This window comes from Nyctereutes procyonoides, unplaced genomic scaffold (genome assembly GCF_905146905.1).
Source record: "Nyctereutes procyonoides isolate TBG_1078 unplaced genomic scaffold, NYPRO_anot_genome, whole genome shotgun sequence".
In the NCBI taxonomy this organism is placed as follows: domain Eukaryota; kingdom Metazoa; phylum Chordata; class Mammalia; order Carnivora; family Canidae; genus Nyctereutes; species Nyctereutes procyonoides.
The window spans coordinates 34,314,602-34,338,369 of NW_026575043.1; the positions used below are offsets into that span (position 1 = coordinate 34,314,602).

General features: G+C 58.5%; 2 protein-coding genes across 7 annotated transcripts in view; one reads left to right on the forward strand and one right to left on the reverse strand.

Moving 5' to 3' along the window:
* Nucleotides 1-11,663, reverse strand: part of TANGO2 (transport and golgi organization 2 homolog) — a 37,859-nt gene extending 26,196 nt beyond the window's left edge. Inside the window, exon 1 of one of the 4 annotated variants that reach the window (XM_055322729.1) lies at nucleotides 11,639-11,663. The gene's annotated coding sequence lies outside the window, so the exon portion shown is untranslated. Of the gene's footprint in view, nucleotides 1-10,501; nucleotides 10,525-11,215; nucleotides 11,338-11,427; nucleotides 11,571-11,638 lie in introns of those variants that run through there. The other 3 variants (XM_055322731.1, XM_055322730.1, XM_055322732.1) reach the window with 3 other exon arrangements.
* Nucleotides 11,664-16,083: 4,420 nt separating this feature from the next.
* Nucleotides 16,084-23,768, forward strand: part of ARVCF (ARVCF delta catenin family member) — a 49,968-nt gene continuing 42,283 nt past the window's right edge. For all 3 annotated transcript variants that reach the window (XM_055322325.1, XM_055322326.1, XM_055322328.1), the window contains exons 1-2: nucleotides 16,084-16,256; nucleotides 21,599-21,652. The gene's annotated coding sequence lies outside the window, so the exon portion shown is untranslated. The remainder of the gene's footprint in view (nucleotides 16,257-21,598; nucleotides 21,653-23,768) is intronic.

Consider the following 23,768-nt stretch of genomic DNA (forward strand, 5'->3'; position numbering starts at 1 on the left):
GGCAAAGGAAAAAAACGCGTTGAATAAATGGCAGACAATACAAAACTGCCTCCCCAAACCTGCAATGCTCCCCGGCCCGGAACAAGACCGCCTCTGGGATGCCCCTGACCCTCACCGGACATGGCAAGAACCACATGCCAGATACCATGGCGTTCACCGGCACCATACAACCATCTCCCTAAGCGCTCACACACATGAGTGCAGGCCAGACTGTCCCCCAATGCCTGCAATGCTCACTGGCCCTGGGCCTGCCACTGGAGGGTGGCCACAGGAGCAAGAACAAGAACCACAGGCAAAGCCAGGGCAGCAGGTGGGTACCCTCCCACACCACACATGGGTGGCTCTGTGGTCTGCTGCATGCCTACCACCCAGACTGAACCACCCCATCTCCTGGGAGTGGCACCAATTCCAGTCCCCAGTCTGTCAAGGCAGGGCTACGTCACGTCTGACCGGCCTGAGGATGCTCTGCAGCAGTGTCCACAGTAGGCCCTCAGCACATGCCTTCCACCCATGACGGCGCAGACACCGCCAGGGGAACCCAGAGGGCCCTGCACACTCCATGTAAGCAGGTGGAGATGAGGCGCAAAGCACGCATGCTGGTGATGTGGACACGCACCCAGGTACTGGGGAGTGGGGATGCTGCAGGTCCCCTTGCACACATAGGCCCTGTGCCTGGCAGCCTCTAGGGCCAGCAGATCTTTTCCCACAGCGGAGGTGAGAACAGAGGTGAGATCCTGGGGCCACTGACCCTGGAGAAGGTGACTGTGATGGTCTCTAGTCTTGCCTATGTGCATGAGGCAGGGCCAGTGGCCACAGCCAGGAAACGGACAAGAAAGCCTGTGTAGACATTGATGGAAACCAAAAAGATGCCCCTGGAAGAGCCTCATGAGCAAGACGGGTGACGGCGTGCTTAGTCTATGTGCATGTATGTAAAGTCTGTGTGCACACGTAAGCATACGGTTATGTATGGGTGTTTGCATGTGTGTGCTTCTGAATATGTCTGCAAGCGTGTGTGTGACTATGCATGTGTGTGACTATGCGTGTGTGTCTAGAGGAGGCCATTAAGCTCCAAATGCATTAGCTTGGGGTGCCCTGGGACTGGGGAGGGTCCATGCAGTACCCTGCCCCCCAGCACAGTAAATACACAGCACCTACTAGACCAAGGTTTGAGGTCCACATCTGTAAACAGGGTCCATGACTTGGGCCCCAGCTGGGGTAAGGTGGGATGGGATGCCCAGACCCTGCCCATCCTCAATCCAGGTTTCAATATAAACCACAAACACTCTGCCACTCCTGACCCTCTGCCCCCAGGCCTTGGAGAAGCCACAGAGGGAAGGGACTAGCCTGCTGTGAGAGACACGGGGACAGTCCTCCCTTCAGGCATGGGAGGAGCCGGGGTGGGCCGAGAAGGGTTTCAGCTCCCTGCCCCAGGCCAGAGTCCTCGCCAGCCACACACAGCAGTCCAGAGAGAGGCGAACCCCTGCCGTGGGGTGGGCAGGTGAACAGAAGAGAGGTGAGAGCTCCCCTGTATGCCAGTGCAAGTGCTCCCAGTTCTTGGGTCTCTGAAGTAAAACACTATTTCAGAACTCACAGGAGGAGGATGTTCTCACCTGGCCGACCTGGCCATCTAAGCTGTGCCAGCACCCAAGCATAGGTGGGTGGATGGACAGGTGGCAGGGGATCTGACTACAGGTCACAGAAGAGCCAAGGAGGGGCCGAAGTCTGAGGCTGGCCCCATGGACATGACCACAGCCCAGAGCCACATGTAGGTCTTCCTGTGGGATGATGCCGTGGTGTCCCTGCCTCTCCACCCATTTCCGTTCACTGGTCTAGCTGGGCTGGGAAGTGGTGGGAGGGGGTCAGGGAGGAAGGATCCACTCCACTACTGTCAGCACTGACTCCCAAAGGCCCTAGAGGGCACCACAACTCAGCCCCATGTTCCTCCCAGTCCCTGCAGGCACAAGCATCACTAACGCCTCAGGGGACCCATCCAGGTCCTCAGTAAAACCTCAGGCTGTGCAGGTGACATCACCATGGAGACCAGTGCCACAGCAGTAGTGCAGGGGCCGGGAGATGAAGGGCCCTGTGACATGGGCTGCTGGCCGCTGGCCCTCACACAATGGAGCCAAAGGCAATGCCCAATACACAAAATGGCCCTGAGGTGACAGGAGCAGGCTGGGTTCCCACCCTCGGGGACCTCGGTTGTGCCCACAAGGGCCATCAGCCTAGGATCACCTGATGATATCAAGACTGGTGGGCAGGCTATTGGAACTGATCCTTCTAGAAAAAACAACTCAAAATGCTTGAAAAAATATGAAAACATCTTGAAAAGAGCCAAGAACTAACAAGGTCATGTAAGATTTGGCTACTATCTCAGAGAACATGGAAACCCAGAGAGGAAAGGAAGCAGAGTACACTGGCTATTCCTGCCCTGGGGCACTGGCCCACCTGGGCAAACTGGGCTTGATGGCCATGAAGGTCAGAGTGACTGGCCATGAAGGTCAGAGAGACTGAACACAAGGCCAAGGCTGCCCCAAGAGGGGAACGTGGTAGGAGACCCTCCCCTAAGTGGAGCTGGGACCCTGACAGACAACTCCTAGGATGAAGGTGGGCTAGATCCACAGCCACCTCCAGGTGCCACAGGGACAGCATGCAAAGTAGGGAGAGTCCCTGAGAAGCCACAAGAGCACCATCGGGGCCACACTGGGGGTCCAGGGATCCTCATGCTAGACTTGGATGGAAGGGCTCGAGCACCGGTAGTGCTCCTAGGCACTGGCGAACCAAAGTTCTCATCCTCATGCTACACCTCTGAGAAGTCTCACAGATCATTTCAAGGACAAAGAGCGGGGCCTTCAGAAAGAACACCACATAAAAAAATAATAATAATAAAAAAAAGAAAGAAAGAACACCACAGAACAAAACAAAGCACCATAAGCATGAAACAGCAGAAAGCAAACCCCACACGTCTCGTAAACCAACCACACTCTGACTGCAGAAAAAGAAGCTTGAGAATATTTGCAGGAAAAAAAATGTGAGAGAAAGAGTAAACCAGGAGTTTCACGATGCACCGGAAAGGACTCTTAGAACCAGAAGCCCTAGTAACTACAGATTAAAATTCATTTAAGATGAGCACATGAGACACAACTAATGAAACAGGTCAAATTGGCCAGAACACTGCAGTGCAGGGAAGTAGGAAGCATGCGGGGCCTCCTGGGGTCCTGGGTGTCCCACCCGCCAGGTCAGCTGACGAGCACCTGCCACACGGCCGTGGTCCAGCACAGAAAACAAAGGCCTTCTCACTGCCCGGGGCTGGTCTCTCCCACAAACGAGAATACTCCAGGAGAGGCCAACTGGCACTGTCTATGGCAACCAGGCCAACCGCGGTCAGCGGGGGAAGCCCTGCCAGCCCATCACTTCTGAAATCCCACCCACCCAGAGCCCTGCCAGGACAGAGGATGGTTCTGAGGATTGCTCCACCGGAGACATGCTGCCCCACCAGGGACGTGTAGCTCTTGTTGTCAGAAGAGGCCATCGCATTGGCCTTGGCCTGCTGTGCACCTCTCCGGGCGGCGTACCCAGCTGCTGGGCAAGGCCATCCTCCAGGGGCAGCTCCGGCTACTGATGCTCACAAGCCAGAAGCAGAGCCCTCCAACTTGGCTGCAGGACCTCGTCATCCTAGCCAGCCTGTGTGGGTGGCAGACCAGCCCTCCAGACAGTGGCAGCAGGGAGGGCTCTGTGGTTGGAGGCAAGGCCACTGATGGGTCTCCGGGCAGCCTGGCGCCGGAGGTGTGGGCACAAAGCCCAGGGCTGCGGCCTCGATGAAGACGTGGTCATTGGGAGGGAAGGACCAGAGGAAAGCCAGCCCCTGGGGAGGGGACCATCAGGAACTGCCTTTCTCTCCAATCCCTCACCCCCCACTCAAGCCAGGCCCGCTGCCCACTGGCCCCCACCCCTTCTCAGCTCCACTTCCCACCACCCCAGCAGCCTCGTTTACCTGGGCAGGACCTGTAGGTGCAGGGCCCTTCTCCCAGCATGCCTCCTACCCAGGCCCTGGTGAAATCCTCCCTGACACTGTGCCCGATGGGCCACCTTCTCAGTCCTGCTGATTTTCAGGGCTCCCCAAGCAAGTTCTGGACATAGCCACCGTGGTCCCAGTCACTGCCATGCAGGCTGGAACTCCTACCAGTGGCAAACAGGGTCCTGCTCCTGCTGTCACACACCTGCCTGCCTGGCCTCTCAGGGCACTAAGGAAACACCACTCTCCCCTTCCCCCAGTTCTGAGACCAGCACAGTGGGAAAGAGACAGGAAATGGCTTCAGTAGGCCCCGCTGTGCCAGGTGGGGCTGGGGCTCATCCACATTTGGTGGCCTCTCTGCTTGTCCTGGGGAGTTCACCCTTGAAGGACATCCGAGCTGGTAAAATGTGTAAGGGAGGGCATCCTGAGCAAAAGAGTGCCTGGCTTTCTCAGTGACATCCCTGCCCCACTGGTCCCCACCCTCCACCAGGCATGCAAGCCCAGGCCCCCATGGAGTGTTTGCAGGCTGCGGCAGCCCAGAAGCCAGGGCCAGCCTGCAGCCAGAGAAAGAGACAGGCCGGAGGGTCCTGGGGGTCTGATCAGGAACGTTACCCATGGGCCTTGGAAACCTCGAGGTGGACACCCTGAGGTAGCAAAGCCTGGCAGCCTCCAAGTATTGACGGAAGCCACACCCACCTCTGCATGCTGCGCCCAGGATGCTGTGTGCCCCAGCAGGTGAATGAGGCTACCGTGGTGATGTGCACACCCACCCCTGGGCTTGCGGGTGGCAGTTAAATGTCACAGACCCATCTTTTCCAGATGTAAAGGGCTCACTTTCCCTCCTTTTCCCTTTTTGGCCCCACAGCAATCAGGAGGGCAGCCAAGTAACCTAGCACCTGGAGAAGAGTACCCTCAAGGCAAGGTGCCACGGAATCTGGCTCTCTGATAGGGTGACACCCAGACCCAGAAGAGGCTGGGCCCCTGGGGCAACAGACCAGAGGACAGGACAGCTGGTGAAAATGTTCCCACGCCAGGTACTTCACAGGTGTGGGTCCCATCTCACCAAGGGTTTAGGCAGTGTGCCTAAGGTCACCAGAGGGGCTTGTGGGATGCTGGCCAGCTGCACTCCGAGTGAAGGAGCAGGCACAAAGGAAGTGTGCTAGGTGCTGGAATCAAGTGGGCCTCCCTCCCCTACATCTGCTCCTGTCCCCCCAGAAGGTCAGGATGCCCCCAGCACTGCATATCCACAAGCCACTTCACCCAGCCACGTCATGGAAACACGAAGCCACCATGGCCACTATAGTGGCCTCACCATTCTCTCAGTGGTCAACCTACCCCAGGAAAGCTAGTGATAGGTGACAAAAGGTCACCATGTACACACATGGTCCCACTGGGACCCACAAATGCCACAAACTCAAGGGTGCAGCTGAGCCTCGGAGCTGCCCACAGGGATGGAAAACCCCAGACAGTGGCCCAGGCCCAGGAGGGGAAGCCATGTGCACAATGGGGCTGGAACATGGAGCCTGGGAGGTGCCCAAAACACCTGCATGGCACAGTGGCTGGGGGGCGGGGGGCGCAGGCGGGGGGCGCACATCTCACACTGTGTTTACCTGAAGAGACACTTCCTATGCCCCCACTGGTGAGGAGATGGCATCAGCAGTCAGTTGCTCAAGCTCCAAACGTCTAGGGCATCCTCACCATGGCTTCCTAGTGATGCTACATTCCAGAACTCACACAGACTCTCGGAGGTACCCACGGCAACCAGGCAATCTTTGTCATAACCAAGATTTCACATAAAAAGCTGACCTCTGTGACCCAATGATGCCCCCATTTAAAAACCTACCCAGGACTTTCCTGAAATTGAATAGGACCAGCATGAAGTCCTGTGGGGAACAGACAGGGACAAACAGAGACTGTGGCTCAGGCTGAGCAGGTGCACGAGGTTGTCCATACACAGAAGAGAGCAGCACATCCACACACCTCACACCTGCCCACTCAGCCTGGGACTCCCTCTGTGTCCTTGGCCTGCCTAGAAACAGCACAAACAGGGGAAGGAAGCGCTGCCTCCCCTGGGGTGGCCTCCACCAGTCCTCCCCCTGGGAACCCGGGCGGATCCAGGGTAGCAGCCACCTGGGCAGCTCAGGGCCCACACTCCCTGGGCACACCTGAGCCCCAGCCAGAAGGATCTACCATATGTGAGACAAAAGCAAAAGTTCACTTCAAACCAAAGCCATGGGCTTCCCCTTTCTTCCCTCTGAGAAAGCCAGAGGAGGCCTTCCTTCCAGATCACCACTCCTGCCTTCCCCTGCTCTAACCACCTGGTAATGCAAAACCGGAAGAATGGGTCCTGAGTCCGGCACCAGTCATTCTTAGCACATGGTGCTGGCTGTGAGGCACAGGCACCGAAGCTTTCCAGGCACTCCCAGCCCATCTGCTGAGGCTTTCGAGAGAGTTCTCTGCAAGCTCCATCCTGCCTGCTCCCCGCCCCCTCCAGCTGGGACCTCCTTCTTCCTCCCCTGCCTTCCAGAGGAACGGAGAGAGCTGTCCTAACAGCCAAGTGCAGCCAGATCCACTCCCTCCTTCAGAATAACCAGGCTCTTCAGTTGACTCAAGCCCCCAACATCACTCCACACGGCATCTAACAAGAGCATGACAAGAAAACGACTCAGGCAGTCAGGAACCTGGCCAGAGATGGGTCTGGGCCACATGCCAAGAGATGCAGTGACCCTGCCATGGCTTAGGTGAGGGCTGGTCGGCAACTTCACAAGGCCCCTTGGAAGAGTAGGCAAGTGGCGCCCACAGGCCACGCTGACAGGACCTCACTGTCCCCCCTGCCTGATGGGGAAAGACCTGGCTGGGGGATGGGGAGACCACAGCACTGCTGGGGGTGGTCGCCAACCCCCTATCTCCCTCTTGTGCACTCCAGATGCCACCCAGCTGCTGGCCCATCCTGTGTGGAAGCCAATGGGCATCACACACCAACAGTGCCGGCCACGTACACCAAGCGGCACCATCTCCTCCAGCGTTTGCACCAAGGCCTGCCCCCCTCCCTACCTCCCAGCCCACCTGTCCATCCCCAGCCCAAGGCTCCACACCTCCTGCGGCCACAGCCGGCAGCTCCCGTGGGCCTGCGGAGTCTGGTTCCCACAGCCAGTTTAGCCAGGAACACAGTCTCATCTGGGAAGTTTCCAAGTACACTCATTCTGCAAAAGCCCCACATCTGGTCGGCTGTGTGCCTCCTGATATTTCTTAGCAAAGTATGGGCATGTGCTCTGGGGTGATCGTACACATAGGATCCCACTGCCCTGTCTTCCCGCTGACTGTCTCTACCAAGGGGCAAGTGTCCCCAGCCTGCTAGCCGCCGCACGGCGTTCCCAGGGGACATGTACCCTCATGCCGCCTCTTGGCTCTGGGTGGTGTTTCAGTCCCACAAAGTTTCTACCCCCTGCAGAGTGCCACAGAGGAGCCCCACACGCATGCTCTGCACATGGGTGGAGGATCTTCCTAGGACAGAGACCAAGAAGGCGGAATGGTGGGTCAGAGGATGATGCTCTCAAGTGAGTAGAACTGGCCAAACTCCCTCCAAACATCCCGGACCAGCCACTGGACCAGGGGCGTCCACCAGCACCACAACCTGCCACTGCTGCCCTTCTTGGGGTGGCAGGAAACACTCTCACTGGGATTGTACTGGCAACTCCCAGGGGCTGCACATCTCCCAGGCACCTGCCCACCAGAGTCTACAGATCACCAATTTGGGTACTGAATGCTGGGCTTTTGCTGCACTGATCTGTAGTGCAGCACACGTGGTGTGGGCAGGCTCACAACCTGTCTGCTCCGTGAGCTGCCAAGATTTCCTCCCAGTCCCGCCCAGCCCTGTGGCCTTGCCTGTGACACTGCCTATGGGAAAGAGTCTGTTACTTGACCACAAGTTTTCCCATCCCTACTGCATCGTGGCCACCCTCCCTATCCCAAAGTTAAAGCCTCTTTCCCCTGCCTTCTTTGTATGGTTATATTTTGGCTTAGTTCTCAGGTCAGCCTATGCCCTGTTCCGGTGGGTGGTGTGAGGTACGGACCCCCTTGCTTCCCAACTGCGGTGTGTCAGGTCTGCCCCACCTCAGCCAGACCCTGGACACCCAGTCAAAGGGCTCCATGGGGTCCTGCATGCTTGGCAGGCCTCTTAGCTTCGGCACATGCTCTGGTATCTGGAGGACAGGTCTCCCTCTTGACTATTCATAAAATCCTCTAAAACTCTAATGAATTGTGCTGGGCCATGCCCCACCCCTGCTCATCACACCCAGCACTGCCCATGTGCCAGTGTCTATGAAGTGCAACACGCAGGTAAGTCTTGAGTAAGCCCCAGCTCCCTAGCAGCCCCATGGCAGAGACAGCACACCACCCCCAGCGCTTGCCCAGAAGCGAGAAATAAGCGAGTCTCATCATCCATGAGGACAGAAGTCAGGGCAGGGCCACCTGATCTGGGGAACAATAGGAGGCATCTGGGTGCTGGCAGTTTCTTGGTGGGGATGCTAGTTGTCTGGCTGGGCTCCCGGTACAACCCATGGAGCTGGACATTTAAAACACATGCACTCTCACAGCAGGCATGTTTTATATGCACTCTTACAGGCAGGCTGGCGCATGGAGAAAAAAAAGACCGAAGAAGAGGCTGTCCGTGGGAGACCGAGCAAGAGTAGATACAGCCCCGGTGCAAACCCTTCAAAGCAGAAGCCACTGCAGCGGGCTCTTGTGAGTTCTCCACACTGACACCACCATCTGAGCAGAGAGCAAAACCCACCTGACAACCAGGGTGCCAGGGGAGGGGAACCTGTACCGAGGACTTTCCTTTGTCAACTGAAAAGGCAAACAGGCTCTGGATGGAGGGGGCACACACACTAGGTCAGAATGCAGCAAAGAATGAGAGAGATGCACATGAATGAATGGGGACGTACTGTGGTCTCAACACAGAGCCAAGGCGGCCTAGACACTTGGAAAGTGAGGCTCCCCATTCACATCACATCCATCCCCCACCTCCCCCCGGCTGGCTGCACACATGAAGGCTCTGAACAGAGGTTACCTGGGCCAGAGAACCTGCAGCCCCATTTCACTATGCCAAGCACTTTACACATTTTGGGATACATTTTCAGGGCTAGCCAGCCTGTCTATCAAGGCCACGCAGGGGACAGGGGCCCTCGGGCTTCACATGACAGGGCTGAGGAGCCAGGCCCCTCACCCTCACTCTCACCCCGGTAAAAGCAAGCAGCATGCAGCCGGCAGCCCAACCCACACCATCACTGTGGCCGCCCCCAGGGGCGGAGCTGGAGAGCCTGCGCTGCTCTTTTCGCATGATGCATAATGTTCTCCCAGCGGCTGCCAGCAGAGGAGGTAAACACACATGGGAACACAGTGTTGCTGTGCTGTTCGGGGGCCTTGGCTGAGAAAGCCCTGACGTCTGTAAATATTCTGAGCAGCCAGCCCACTGCAACACCCCACCCTCCTCCCAGCTCAAGATTGAGGATTCTACAATCTATGTTTTGTCATTTTGGCTAAGTGGCATTTCACCATGACAAATTTTCTACGGGGTACTCTCTTCTGAGAGCTCCATGATGTTTTGGGAGCACTAATTCAACTCCACACCAAGTGTCGCTGTCCCTGCAGTTCAAAGGAGCAACACAAATGAGGGGCAGAAGGAGCATTACATCAAGCTCTGGACACAGGGCCGCCCCTCTACCTCAGCCTTTCCTGGCTTCCCCACAAGCCAGGGGCCAGCCCAGCCTCACAGTGGCCCCCGCTGCCTTTGTGCTCAATAAAGGACAATGGAGTACTCCCACCAAGATGTACCCTGAATGTCAGTAGCCACCAAGAGATGGTGGACAGCCTTTTTTTTTACTTTTAAGTGTGCATGTATCATTTTTGCAAATCTAAAAAAGAAAGTTAAGGGGGGGAACTGCATTGATAACCTGGGAAGACTGCTTCCTGAGGTGACCTGGGGTGACCTTGTTTCCACAGAGGCCATCACCCAACCCTATGGTCTGGACCAACAAATGCGAGATTCTGCGGTGATGCCCTCACTCACTGACGTGTCGCCAAAAGATGGACCCAGTCCCTGAACATCTGGAGCAACAATGACAAGTGTGGAACCACTTCTAAAAGTCCTCCAGCCTCCCTGCCATAGGCCGTTTATCTCCAGACAAGCTCTGGAGGCACCTCGTTTCCCCACAGAAGTCCTCAGAAGTAACAAGCACAGATCTTCTGTGGGCAGGCAGCAGAGGTGCCTACAGAGAGCTCACCCTCTGATGCAGAAGCAGGCACGGGAATGAGACCCCAAGACACCACACACAGTTACATCCACGGTGAAATGGAATCCAAAAGCCCACAAAAAGAGGTCACAAAAGAAGCATGAGGCCATAACAACAGTTTAGGGGCTGAGGTGCCGAAACAGAATTGACAGCCCGTTTCCTTCATTCAGGAAAGGCTGCGGTCACTACATACCAGAGCAGGCAGTGGCAGCAGCCCAGTCTGAGTGGCCGGAAGTCTGTGCACATGCCAGTAACACGAAGCCGCAGGACTGAGGCTAGTGGTCAAAGGCCGGCTAAGGTGGAGGCACCAGGGCAGCCCACCCACCACACGGGAGCACTAGGATCCTGGAGACAGGGGACAGAGCCGCTGCTGTTTCCTCCTGCCTCCGCCCCATCAGACAGGTCACCCCAGGATCCTGAGACAGTGGCCCAGGTGGAACAGAGGCACTGGGACCTGGCCCTGGCTCTGAGTGACCTTGGGAACGCCACCTGCCCCTCAGCCGGAGTGTTCTTAGCTGTGGACAGCATCTGACCAATGAACGTTTGCCCAAAAAGGTTCCCCAGAGGTTTAACAAGCAAGTTCGAGAAAGCATTTCCAAAGTGCTACCAGCTGCAGGTATCCCTTATAGCTGCCATGGCGTCACCACTGCCTCATGGAAGAGAGCTCTGAGCCCAAACAGCAGTCAGCAGGTCGGGAACAGGATGCCAGGCCAGGCCTGGGCCCAGCATGTGATATCTCTGCTGGAGGAAAAGGCTCGGGGACTGGTCCAAGGGCAGGAGGCTCACTCTAGGGAGGCCATGAGGCACCTGCCACGCTGGGGTCGGGGAGGGGGTCCCCTGCCCAGTCCCCCGCTTCGATGCCCTGACCAACGGAGCCACCCCAGAAAAGGCGTGAGCCAGCACTTGCCTACTCAGACCTCGGCGGTCAGCCGGCGGCCCCGCCACCGGCCCCGGGGAGGCGGCACCGTGACTCAGGGCTTCAGAACCATCTGAGGCCGTAGCCCACCCACCCCGCAGCGACCGCGCAGCTCCCAGCCCCGCCAGGCTGCCTCCCCAGCGAGGCCCGCCCGGCCTGCCCGTGGGCCCCGCTTCCCATCCTGGCGGGGTCACTGGACACGCCTTCCAGGAACGCATGGGGCTGCGTCGGGGTCCGTGTGGGGTCTCTCGTCGGATTTCCACTCCACGCCTCGGGAAAGGGAACCGGGCAGGGCGGGGAGGTGCGGTCCTGCCCGTCCCCTCCCCGCCCGCTCCCCCGGACCCCGCGCCCCCGGTCCCGGGCCGGCCCTCCCGGGAGGGAGTCCGCGGGCCCGGCCGCCGGCCGCACACTCACCGCCTCCGCCGCCGCCGACTTCCGGGTGCCGCGCCCGCGCGCCCCCGCCGCCGCCCAGGCCCCGCCCCCGCCCCCGCCCAGGCCCCGCCTCCGCCCCTTGAGCGCTCGCCATTGGACTGCGCCGCCAGGGGCGGGGCCGCACGCCGCGACCCCAAGCGCCGTTGGCTGCGCGCGCTGTCGCTCGGGGGGGGGCTGCAGCCCTCCCGGCGCCCCGCCCCCGGGGCTGCGCCAAGCCTCGGGGCTGCGCGGGCGTCTGGGGGTCTCGTGACCCCCGCGGCTTTCCCAGCTCCCCAGCCCTGAGGACGCCTGCACGAGGTCGCTGCCCCTTGCGGCCGCCCCAAGGGCATGGCTTCGCGGACCCCGTTAGGGCTCTGCAGCCTGAACTCCAGGGGCGGTAGGTCGCCAAACCACCTGGCGGTCTTCGCTGAGAGCGATAGGGGGATGCCCACTTCCGGACCCGCACCTCAGACCGGGTCCTGGGCCACACCCTGTACTGGCTCCAGACCTGGCCATCCCTACCTTTTCTTTAAGGGCCCCAGTTGGGTTTTGCCTCTGCCATTCTGGCCTTTGCACCGCCTCCACTCCACCCCCGCAATTCCTAGCACACACAGGAAAGACGCTGGACCAGGCACTCCAGACCCACCCAGCCACTCTGGCCTTTGCACCCCCACTCCACCACCACTTTCACCACCACCCACCCTACCCCGGAATCCTGGCACACTCAGGAAAGACCCTGGACCAAGCACTCTAGACCCACCCAGCCACTCTGGCCTTTGAGCTCACTTAGAGGCTGTTCTGCAGGTCCAGGCCCTAGGATGAAGAGTTGGACCACCCTCAGCTGTAATGAGTGAGCAAGAGGGCAGGAAGGGGCACTGACTGGGGCCCTCCCAACAGGACAGAGGCATTCACTGCGCTCCCTGCCTTCAAAGACCTCTAGGCTGTGTCTGGGGCCTGAATGCAGGGAGAGTGGAGAGTCAGGGGACAAGGGCCCAGGGCCTACTCCCAAGTGGGCGCTCAGCAAACTATGACAAGGATGACAGTTATGCTAAGAATAGTAACAGTGTGCTAAGCACTCTAAACCCAGGGTCCCGGTCCACAGCTATTATTCCCCCCATTTTATAGATACAAAGGCTGAAGTTCAGAGCAGCCATGTCATTTTTTTAAAAAGATGGCAAATGGCAGTGGCTGGATTAGCTCCACAGTCCTGTGTGGAGCCCTCCTGTCCTGTTCCTGACTCAGAGCACTGATGTCCTGTGGGAGACTGGGGTTTAGAGAGGGAAGGGGCCTGACTGGTGATAGAAAAAGGCAAGTATTGAATCCAAACCTGCCTGATGCACCCAAATGCCCATTCCACCCTACTCTCTTGCCATCTTTTCTGTGCTCCCAACAGAAGCCCTTTACAGACATGGACACCGAAGACTCCAGATGTCCAAGGATTCATGGCCAGCAAGTGGTCAACCTAGCCCGATGCATGGTCCTCCCTCCCTGTATGCAACAGCAGAATCCTCCTGAGCTGGTGCCAGTGATTTCCCTCTGAGCAGCCAGACTTTGCAATCCACCCAAGAGGCGATAAAGTTAGATAAGCAAGACTTGAGGCCGAGGCGTGTGTGACCTCACCCTGGGGCACAAGGCAGCAGTTGCAGAGTACTCTGCCCCCAAACCACTGGGCCACACGCCTCAGGGGAGGTGCTTTCCTGTTATCAACAAAGAGAGATGAGCTCACGCATGGGTTGGACAGAGGTTCAAATCCTGGTCTGCCAGTAAAGCACATAGCTCTGGGCCAGCCCCCCTCCAGCTACACTCTCCCCATCTAGATGGAGCCATGTCAGGTACTCACTCTGATCTGTCTCCACTGACTCCAGTTGACAACATTCAGTGCTAGGGAGCAGATAAGATAGGATAAGATGGGTTTGGCGGGAAGCTGAACTCTGGGGTCTTAGGGATGCAAAGAGTTCACACATCCTTAGTTGGGGAGCTCACTACCTTATAGTCACCCTTTTTGGTCTCTAAGCATTTGCCACTGTTGAGAAGTTCTTGACCTCCAGCTAAAACCTTTCCCCCCCTATAGCTTTGCTCACATGTCCCAGGGATGTCCCCACAGAGCTGGCCAGCAGCTAGGTGGAGGTGGGGGGGGAGGGAGGAGCCTAGGGTACTGGTCCCTGTGCCAGTGGTCACATGGTAGGGACTCTCCATCCTGTTTTTTGACTGTTTCTGACCCCTGCCTGCAGCCTGGGTTACGGTGGGCCTGCTGCCTGAGAATGGCCTTGAGTTCCTTGGAACCCACACTGTCCACCCTACTCCTCTGTATATAGCTGGTGACCCAGCTTGGGGGACAGAATCCTGCCTGGAGCGGGGGGCGGGGAGGCAGCCCCCACCTAGGACAATTTTGGAGCATGATTCTCCCTTTTGCTCTCTCACCAGAGCTCTGTCCAGCCCCTCCTGCCACCATCAGCAAGTGTGTGGGGAAGGGTTGATGCTGAATCACAAGCTCACTATGAGGAGGACCAGGAGGACCAGGGCCCAATGCCCCTGGAGAAATCTGTAGGGACAGTTTGACTAATGAAATCCACTCTAATGGAAGGAAGAAAATCCCCCCAGCCCACACAGCAGCTGGCTCAGAATGTCACCAGTGGTGCAGCTCCATTAAGACAAGAGCTAACTTGCTCACAGAGCCCTGTGTTCCAGAGAAGGACACTGCACTCCATCTTCCCAGAGATACAAGCAACATCACTATGCCAGAGTGTCAGATGGCTCTCACCTCCAGTGCCAACTTCAATTGACCAGCAGTGGCTGACTGGTTCTAAAAGGGTAGGATGGGGGATCCCTGGGTGGCGCAGTGGTTTGGCGCCTGCCTTTGGCCCAGGGCACGATCCTGGAGACCCGGGATCGAATCCCACGTCAGGCTCCTGATGCATGGAGCCTGCTTCTCCCTCTGCCTGTGTCTCTACCCCTCTCTCTCTGTATGACTATCATAAATAAATAAAAAATTTAAAAAATAAATAAATAAATAAAAGGGTAGGATGGATTTGCTATGTGTGCTAGGTACCACAGGGGGAACCCAATGGTGGTACCAGTGGTGAGTTCTGGCCCTACATCACTTCACTTTCTTTGTTAAGAGGAAGCAACTTTTGGGTGAACACTCTGGCCCCCTGACGTGGGTGGATAAGACATGAATGTCTGGTCTCCCCATTAATGCTGTCATGGGTCTGTGACTCCCTGGGTAGACACGGGGAATATGATGGGCTGAGAATCTGGTCATCTCCAGGTGCAACCAGGACAGGAAAGGCTTAGAACTAAGCCAGAGTCCCTGGCCAAGGGGCCATCATCTCATGAACCCCCTGAAACAAGCCCCAACATGCAGCACCCCTATTGGTACCCCACCAAACACACCACAAAGTTAAGTGGAGCTGGCCAAGGATTATGGTTCCATTTGTGGTCATATATGTGTGCTTCGTTTCCCTTCAAGGACCAGGTGTCGGCTCTCCACCCGGCAGAGAAATGCGACCTGTGCTAAACTCCATTCAGGTGGTTGCGCCCCCTACAGTGTTTCTCCAAGACCAGAGGTAGGGTGGTGGAGGAAACGGGACACCAGGAAGGAGGCTGGTGACAAACACACAAACTCCTCCCTCCACCCCTCCCGGACCCTGAGCTGCGGTGATTTGATAGAGGAGGGGAGGGCAGTCCTGCTGGGTGGGCCGAGCCGAGGGGTCCGTGGATTCAGGCCTGGTGGAGGAGGACAACCTCTGGTTCGCCGAAAGGACCTTCCTGCCCCGAGAAACACGGCTCCCCATCCAGGCTCGCGGAGCCAAGGTCGGGCCCCGCCCCTGCTGCGAGAACCCTGGGGCGATGAGGGTGCGAGAACCCCCCCAGGCCCGGGGGTGTCGGGCTAGGCTTGCGCCCGAGTGACCTAAAGCAAGAGAGAACCTTTCTGAGCTTCAATTTCCCATCTGTAGAATGGGAAGGTAGCACAACTCTCCCTCGCAGAGTGTGCGAAGAACACAATTAGATCCGGACAGGAGGGCGCGGCGCGCCCGGTGAACAGCAGGCGCGGGAGAAGGATCCCTGCGAACTAGGGGCGGTGATGGAGACAGCGAGGCCAGAGTCCTGGGAAGGGGCGCGGGGCTCGCCAATCCCCGCTCGGTGCCGGGGGGCCCGGGCAGGTCCTCGAACGCCGCCGAGAGGGGGGCGGCCCCGAGCCCGGCCGCCGCCGCAGCGGTCCCGGCAGGTGCCGGGGCCTCGGCCACTCCACGGAGGGACACCCCGGGAGCCCAATGGGAAGCCGGCGTCTCCCAGCGCCCGTCCAATCGGCGCCGGTTGCCGGGCCGCCCTGGGTCTCCCGACCAATGGGAAAATTCGCGTTCGGCTGGGGCGGGGCGGAGGGTCGCGTCGCCGGCCAGACCCGCTTTGCGCACGGGCCGCGCGAGGGGCGGGGAGGGCTGGCCCGGGGCTGCACGCTGGGCCCGGGAGGGGTCCGCCCCCGCACCCGCCCGAGTTGAGGCCCGGCGGAGGGCTGACCCCGCCGCGCCCCGGGGACGCCGCGCCCGGCGCGCCCAGAGACCCGGGGACGCCCGTCTGGGGGCGGGGGCTACGCTGCGGGGCCGCCCACGCCGCGCTCCAGGTAGGCTCGGGCCGGGGGCGGGGTCCGGAGGTCGGGGCCGGGATGGGGCCGGGTTGGGGGCCGGGCTGAGGGCCCGCGGGGGCCGGGGGTCGAGGGGGGCTCCTGAGCGGAGAACCGAGGTACGAGCCGGGCCCCGCCCCACCTCGCCCCTCGCGCCGCGGTGCGCGAGACCCGGGGCCGCGGGGGCGGGGCCCTTTGTGCGCGGTCTCGGGGCCCCGGCGGGGCGGGCCAGGGCGCCCCGCACAGCGCGCCCCCACCGAGCCGCGGCCGGAGCCCGCAGCCCGCAGCCCCGCTGGGCGCCTTGCCCCGGGGCTTGGGGGGCCGGAAACTTTCCAGGCGCCCGAGGGCCGGCGGGGCCGGGGAAGTTTCCCGGGGCGGCGCGCCCCTGGTGCCCGCTGGGGCTCGGGAGCCAAGGGGATGTCCCCGCTCCCGCCGCTCCCGCCGCCCAGAGGACGAGGGAGAGGATGCCGCCTGGTGGCCCTGCCTGGTGCCCGCACCGGGGATCCCCCCATTCCCGCCGCCCGAGTCCCCTCGGTGGAGCACCGGTCCCGGCAGAGGCGGATGCCGCCCACTCGGCGCGGTACCCAGCCCGGTTTGCTGAGGTGTGGCCCGGGGCGGGCAGCCTGACATCCCGAGCCTTCCCCGTGTAATCTTTAATTAAATGTTGGGTACTTAAAACGTACTCATCTCTGCGTAACGTATCCCTGAAAACGGAGCTCCGGGACTCTGGCTCCGCTTTCCCGTTAGACCCAGGCCTGTTTAGAAACAGGGAAGAGAAAAGAATCATCCCAACAGGGTTTCATCCTTTGGGCTAGGCTCTCAGTGTAACCTCGGGTGCTTGCCCCTCTCTCACACCCCTTCCCACTGTCCCCTGCAGGGCACACACCAAGTCAGGATCTGTAAACCCAGGGGATTGGCAGATGAGCGGCTTAGGGCACGTCAGGGCACTCCCCCGCCCCGCCCCCCTCTCGTGAGGACCTGTGGAGGGGGGGAGGGGGTACTGAGAGCCTCGATCCCCTCCCTCTGCCTCCCCTTGAGATGCAGACCCCCCAGCAGCAGTCGGCTGGTCCCAAGCAGGTCCTGCCTGTCCTGTGTTCAATGTATCTCTGGACTTGAAATGGTGCTGCACACAGGAGACAGAGCCTTCACAGCATACTGGGCTCGTGGCCAGTTGTTCTTTTTAATTAAATGTTGGGTACTTAACCAAGTAGTAGGTGGCCCAGGTCTTGGGTCCCGCCGCATGTGGGGCTGTGAATCCAGAATTCATGCTTTCTTCCAGCCTTGCCCTGTCCCACCCACAGTGCCATGTCTGTCCCCTGCTCCCTAAAGTCTGTGATCCACCAGCACCCAGCACGGGGCTGGGCACAGAGCACTCACTGTGCTGGGGATTCTAGTCCTGACCTAGGCAGGAGGGTCACAGCCAAGTCAGCCTTGGCCCTGCTCTTCACAGTCTTTATGTAGACAGAAGAACTTGCAGTCCACAGGTAAACTGGGCCGGCTCTAAGTCCTACTAAATTAGCATCCCCATGCCACATTGGGGTTGCCCGGTAGCCCCTCAGATCTCTTCCCAGGCCCAGGGGTCTCTGCATCTCAGAGGCTTGGTGAAGGCAGGGCATCTCTGTTGGTGCTGCGGTAAGGATTCAGGGCAGATTTACCACACCCTCTTCGCCCCAAGGGACAGGCCTGAGAGTCGTGAATAGAGGAGCCCCTAGCCAGTCCCTAGTATCTGCCCTGTGATCTGATCTCAGCGGTGGGAGGGAGGTGAGGGAAAGCTTGACTTCAGGACAAGCCCTGGGGGCTGCTAGGAGGGCCACAGGGGGTTTGGGAACCTCTGAATGGCAGCTCAAGTTTTGCTGCCAGCTTCTGTCAAGATTGTAATGAAGTCTTGGGCTGCTGCTCAGCAGGAGACCCAGGACTAGGGAATAATCAGATGGAATACGGGGTCAGGAATCCCTTATCGGGCCTTCCCGACCAGGACAGCTGCACAACACGGTTTATTTGATAGGTCAGGAAGATGAGCCCAGAGCGCATGGACACCCATTTCAGCCACATCTGTCCCTCCTCCTTCCCCCCCACCGCTTGTCAGGCATAGGCCCTTCCGCCTGCCCTGGGGGATCCCGAGGAGCCAGCAGCCTCTAGGAAAGCAGCGGGTGCAGCCACCAGAGGGCACCCAGGACCGCCACGGCTGGCAAGCCTGACCCCGCCCAGCCACCTTCAGTGCTGGGACCCTTCGGGAGGGACCTGGTGGGGCTTGCTTCAGAATGCTTGTCCAGGGTATGCAGCTGGCAAGGGGCAGGGATCCCTGGGGCAAGGCCTCTCCGTAACCCCAAGAGCCCCTCACTGCCTTTGGTGCAGGCAAGGGGAGACCAGGGACTGAATGGCAGGGTGACTGCCCACAGGCTTGGGCAAGGACAGTGAGAAACAGGCCCTGAGCAAGGCCTCCTTCAGGCCTTCACCCCAGGGGCCTCCTCGGCTTCCATAGGCTGACCCTGCCCCCACCCAGGGGTCCAGGCGAGGACTCTGAGCCACTTGCAGCTTCTTTTCACTGCATCTGTGAAAGAAGGTGTGACAGAAGCAGGTGCCTTTTCACGTTGTACCCAGAGTGGCCAGCGGCCTGGAAGAGCACGTCCAGATCTGTCATGGCGGAGGAGAACATGGAGCTGGAGTGCAGAACAGGCTCCTAGGCAGACTTGCCTGCCCCCCCTCCCCGCCCCCACCTCCTAGCCTCCTCATCATCTGCCCAGCCCACCTAGCCCGGGGCCCATCCCTCTTCTGGACTCTGCTCATGGAGCTGCCTTGTGCCATGGATGCATGACAGGTCTGTTTGCAGGACTGGCTCCGTGTGGCAACCCCTGTGGCCTGGGTTCCTGTCCCCATCTGAGATGCAGCAGGCCTTCCCAAGATTGGGGGCAGACTGGAAGATTGTCGGGCGCCCCAGTGTGGGGAGGCCGGTGGTAGGGGTAGGCCCCGGCTAGTATAGCCAGGGGGAGTTGTCCCCACTTCTCAGGACACTCCTCGTTTGGGAATGGAGCCCAATAAGAGGCAGGTTTGATGACTCCCTTCGCCCCAGAGCTCCTGGGTCGGGGGTCCTTGGTCAAGTAAGTGACCCCAGACCCCACATATCAATCCTAAGGGAATGCTAAGTAGGGATTCCTAAGACAGGTACCTCCTGCATTCTCATCACAAAGCCTGTCATTCGTTCTCTCTTCATATCCACACCTGTTCACTCCCTCAGGGCTCCTGTCAGACTCTGCCTTGCCCTCACCTATACAATGTCCTGTGACAAGGGTGCCCTGGAGACGCATGCCTCTCAGAGCCGCCACCACCCTGCATCCCCCAGTGCCTCCCACTTCCCCTACCCTCCTCCTCCAGGAAACCTTTGGTGGCTCTCCCCACTGGTGTCTGCTACTGGCTCTCCTCCATGTTTATGGAGCTCTTATCCTGACCAGAGCCCCACAAGGAGGGAACATGTTCTTGTGGCCAAATATCCCCAGTTGAGGTGGGGACGCTGGGAACAGAAAGACATAAGTTCAAATCCTGGACCAAGTTTCCCCATCAGAAAAATGGGGTATTGGGTCAATCCAAGGCACCTAGCAAGAGTGATAAGAGGGTGTACAGCCAGCACCTTGTGAGGCTTTGCACAAGGCCAGCCCTGAGGGGGAGCTTGGCAGTTATCAGGACTGATAAGAAAGGCATGTGGCTATCTATGGGGCAAAACCTATGTGAACATTTAAGCCAAAAACAGAAGCATCCCAGAAACGTCACACTCCAAGCAGAGCTGCTTCCTGAACCTCAGACTTCAGGGTAGGAAACGCAGCCCCTATGCTGTGGGTGGGGTGGGGACCGTGGGTGGGCAGGCTCTATCCCAGACTGCCCTCGCAGGCACACATGAGGGTGAGTGTGCACAAACCCATACACATGAACACACATACCTACCTGGCTCGGGCCACTGTTCTTTCTTGCCTCTGACCCCACGCATCCTGATCCGTGATCCCACCATGACTCAGAGCCCCTCCTTGTGATGAAGGAGCTGCTGTGAGGTGGGGACACCTATCCGCAGGGCCCCCAAATAGGCCATGTCCACAAAGGAAGATTAGATAGAGGACCAATCTGGGAAACACAGCAGAGCCCAAGGGAGACAGCTTCTGTCATCCTGACCCACCAAAGCTGGCTTTCTGTTTGCAGCCGAGACTCCCTCCTCTTGTTGCCACCCTGGCTTTGTTTTTTGTTTTTTGTTCTTTTAAAGATTTTATTTATTTATTCATGAGAGACGCAGAGAGAGAGAAGCAGAGACACAGACAGAGGGAGAAGCAGGCTTGTCACAGGGAGCCTGACGTGAGACTCGATCCTGGGACCCGGGATCATGCCCTGAGCCATAGGCAGATGCTCAACCACTGAGTCACCCAGGTGTCCCTGGTTTGGGGTTTTAAAGTTTGTAGTTTTCAGTCATCTCTACACACAACTCGGCTCAAACTTAAAACTCTGAGATCAAGAGTTGCATGCTCTACCAACTGAGCCAGGCAAGTGCCCACCACCCTATTGTTCATTTTTATTTTATTTTTTTAAGATTTTATTTATATATTCAAGAGAGATACACACAGAAAGGGGCAGAGACACAGGCAGAGAGAGAAGCAGGCTCCATGCAGGGAGCCTGAAGTGGGACTCGGTCCTGGGACACCAGGATCACGCCCTGGGCCGAAGGCAGGCGCTCAACCGCTGAGCCACCCAGGCGTCCCCATATTGTTCGTTTTTATAACACAGACACTCTCTGGCATGGTCCCCAGGCCTAGATACAGTGACAGGGGATGTGTCCCCTGGGGCATGGGCTAGGCCATAAGCCCACAGGGGCTGTAGTTCTGCCTGTGAGGCACATCTAGACATCTCTCTGGCCCCTTGGTGCCAGGGTCTGGGAGCAAGGCTGCTTGCCTCACAGGGACACAGGTTCCGGGCTGGCCCCAAGGAGCATCAGGAGAGGCAGGTGGCCTGTTGCACAGAAGTTCTCCTTGCTGTACGTTGATCATGACGAAGCACACCCAACCTTCTGGAATGGGGAAGACACTATTACCAGACTCCAGCTGAGCAATCGCAGTTTTGCAAGCTAGTCAACAGTATTAGAAACATTTATGAGGGATGGTGGTAGTCTGACATAAACCGCAGACACCACAGTCCCAGTAGAGCAGAGATAAGAGAATGTGCATGAATATGTGGGTACACACGTCAGGAGTGCCACAGGATGACCTCGGAATCAGGGGTGACACTGCCTCACCAGGGGTCTGGCCTCGTCCAGAAGGGACTTAGCTTGACAAATTGATCTCACAAGGTCTCCTCTGGTTTCCCTGCAGGAGCTGGAGCTGGCAGGATGGACGTTGGGACATGCTGATCTCTCTTCGAGACAGGTGAGTGACCTGGGCTCGGCCTGGAATATCCCCCTCTTCACATAGGACAGAAGAGAGTCCTGGTGGGCTTGGCAGGTGTGATGGATGGAGGAATGGCCCAGGGTGGTGTATGCTTCTGGTCAGCCTCCCTCTGGGTGGGCACAGCCCCCGGGCTGGACAGGGCTGGGGGTGGGGCCTCACCACTAACCCTGCTCGGATTCACCAATGACCTGGGTATGGACAGCAGCCACCAGGTTGATGTCTGGCTTGAGGGATGAGCCTGCAGTGAGGCTGACACCAGGACATTGACTGGATCTGATCTTCACCTGCCTTAACTTGGATGCTTGGCACGGCAATGTCTGGTATCAGCCTCGGCCACCCAGCTTGGTTCTCAGCTCAGGAGACAGGAGCTACCAGCTGGGAACAGACAGTCCTGGGTGTTACCTGTGTTTGTGGGTTTATCTGGTAGCCACTCCTCCAGCAAGAGTAAGGCTTGATGCCTGGGAGGTATGGCAAGATTGGGAAGCTGTGTGGTCCCTGTGTCCCCCAGGTCCCTCTGGAGTGGAGGGGTTGGAATATGCCCTGCTGGCACCCTGGCCTGTCAGCGTTTGCTATGGTGGCTGCATTTACGGAGTGGTGATGGCTGATGAGAATGTCTTTGGCCGTTCTTGTTCATGCGGTATGGGTACCCAGGCCCCAACCCAGCCATCTGCTCCTGCCCCTCTGGGTGCTATCTCCACCAGAGGCTTGGCCAACCCAGAATTCTCAGTGACACTGAATATCCAGCGTGGATGGCCTGGCCCAGCCAGTGCCATGCTCTGTGGTGAGAAGATAGTGGCCACCGGCCTGGGACTGCCCAGGTTTCCAGACACCTCGGTATCCTGTGCCAAGGGCTATAGGACAGGGAGGGATGGGACCTGACTCCTTCTTCCCTATTGCACATAACTCTGGGTTTGGGAAGCTGCCAGCTGGGCTGGTGGTAGCTGGGCGTCTGCTGCCACCTGGAGGTGTGCTACCTGGCCACTCCAGGTCAGGCAGCTCAGTGGCAGGCTTCTGGGCCGCCTGGGGGCCTCTGCATTGGGATGAAGAGGCTCAGGCTGCATCTAGGGCTCAGAAAGTGGCCTTGCTTGTGGTATAGGTGACATGGTTCCTGGGGGTGACGTTGGCAGGGTGCTGGCCCTGACCCCGCATAAGTCCTGGTAGGCCACCACGCCTCAGCTTGGCCAACCAGCCAGACATAGAGTGATAGCTCTGGTCACAGGGTCTCCCTTAGCCTGCCTGCTGCACTACCCCGTCTCCCAGCATGGCTTGGTTGTTTCCTGTCCTTGTTTATCTCTCTCTGCCTCCTCCTCTTGGTTTTCTCCCAGTTTTTCTCTTGTCTTCTCTGTGTGTCTCTCTGCCTTTTCCTCTCTCTTGTTTCTGTCCTCTCCTTCTTGAGTGTGGTGGTGGATTATTCTCTTCTGCCACAGTGATTGACCATTCACGTCTGCCATGGGCCCCCGAAGAGTAGTGGCGAGTAGTGGCGGCTGGCGTTCATGCCATCGCTGCTCTGGGCTGGGCCCATTTCACAGACTGGGAAGCAGAAGCAGGCCCTGGCTGGGGCTCCCTGCTCTGTGGGCCCTGAGGTATAGCCCTGATCACATGAAGGTATGGGGCTGGGCAGGCTTGGGAATTAAGTTGAGATAGGGGTGATGGTCAGCACCTTTGTATCTCCCATACTCTCCTTTGGGCACTTGTTACTCAGCCGCTGAGCTCCATGTCAGACACTGAGTATTGTGACCCCATCGCCCTGGGGAAGCCCCTGGCCTGGCAAAGAAGGCAGCAACAGAGAAAGTGGCCCACTGTGGAGCTGCAAACTGGTGATGAGAATTGCAGGGCTCCCCTTCCAGGGCTATGGTTGCCCCTCATTGCAGCTGTGCCAGCACTGATGCCACCTCCCAAAACCCACACCCTCCCAGCCTGGCCTTGCCCCTTGGCCACCTTGTCATTGGCTCTGCCCAGCTGCACTGAGCTGGCTGCGTGGCTGTGACTGCTGGCCCCGTGTTGGGTTGGCGGGGGGAGCGGAGATTGATGTTTTTCTCAGTCATTGATCAGAGTCTTTGTTTTATTTTTTTATTTTTTTTAAATTTTTACTTAT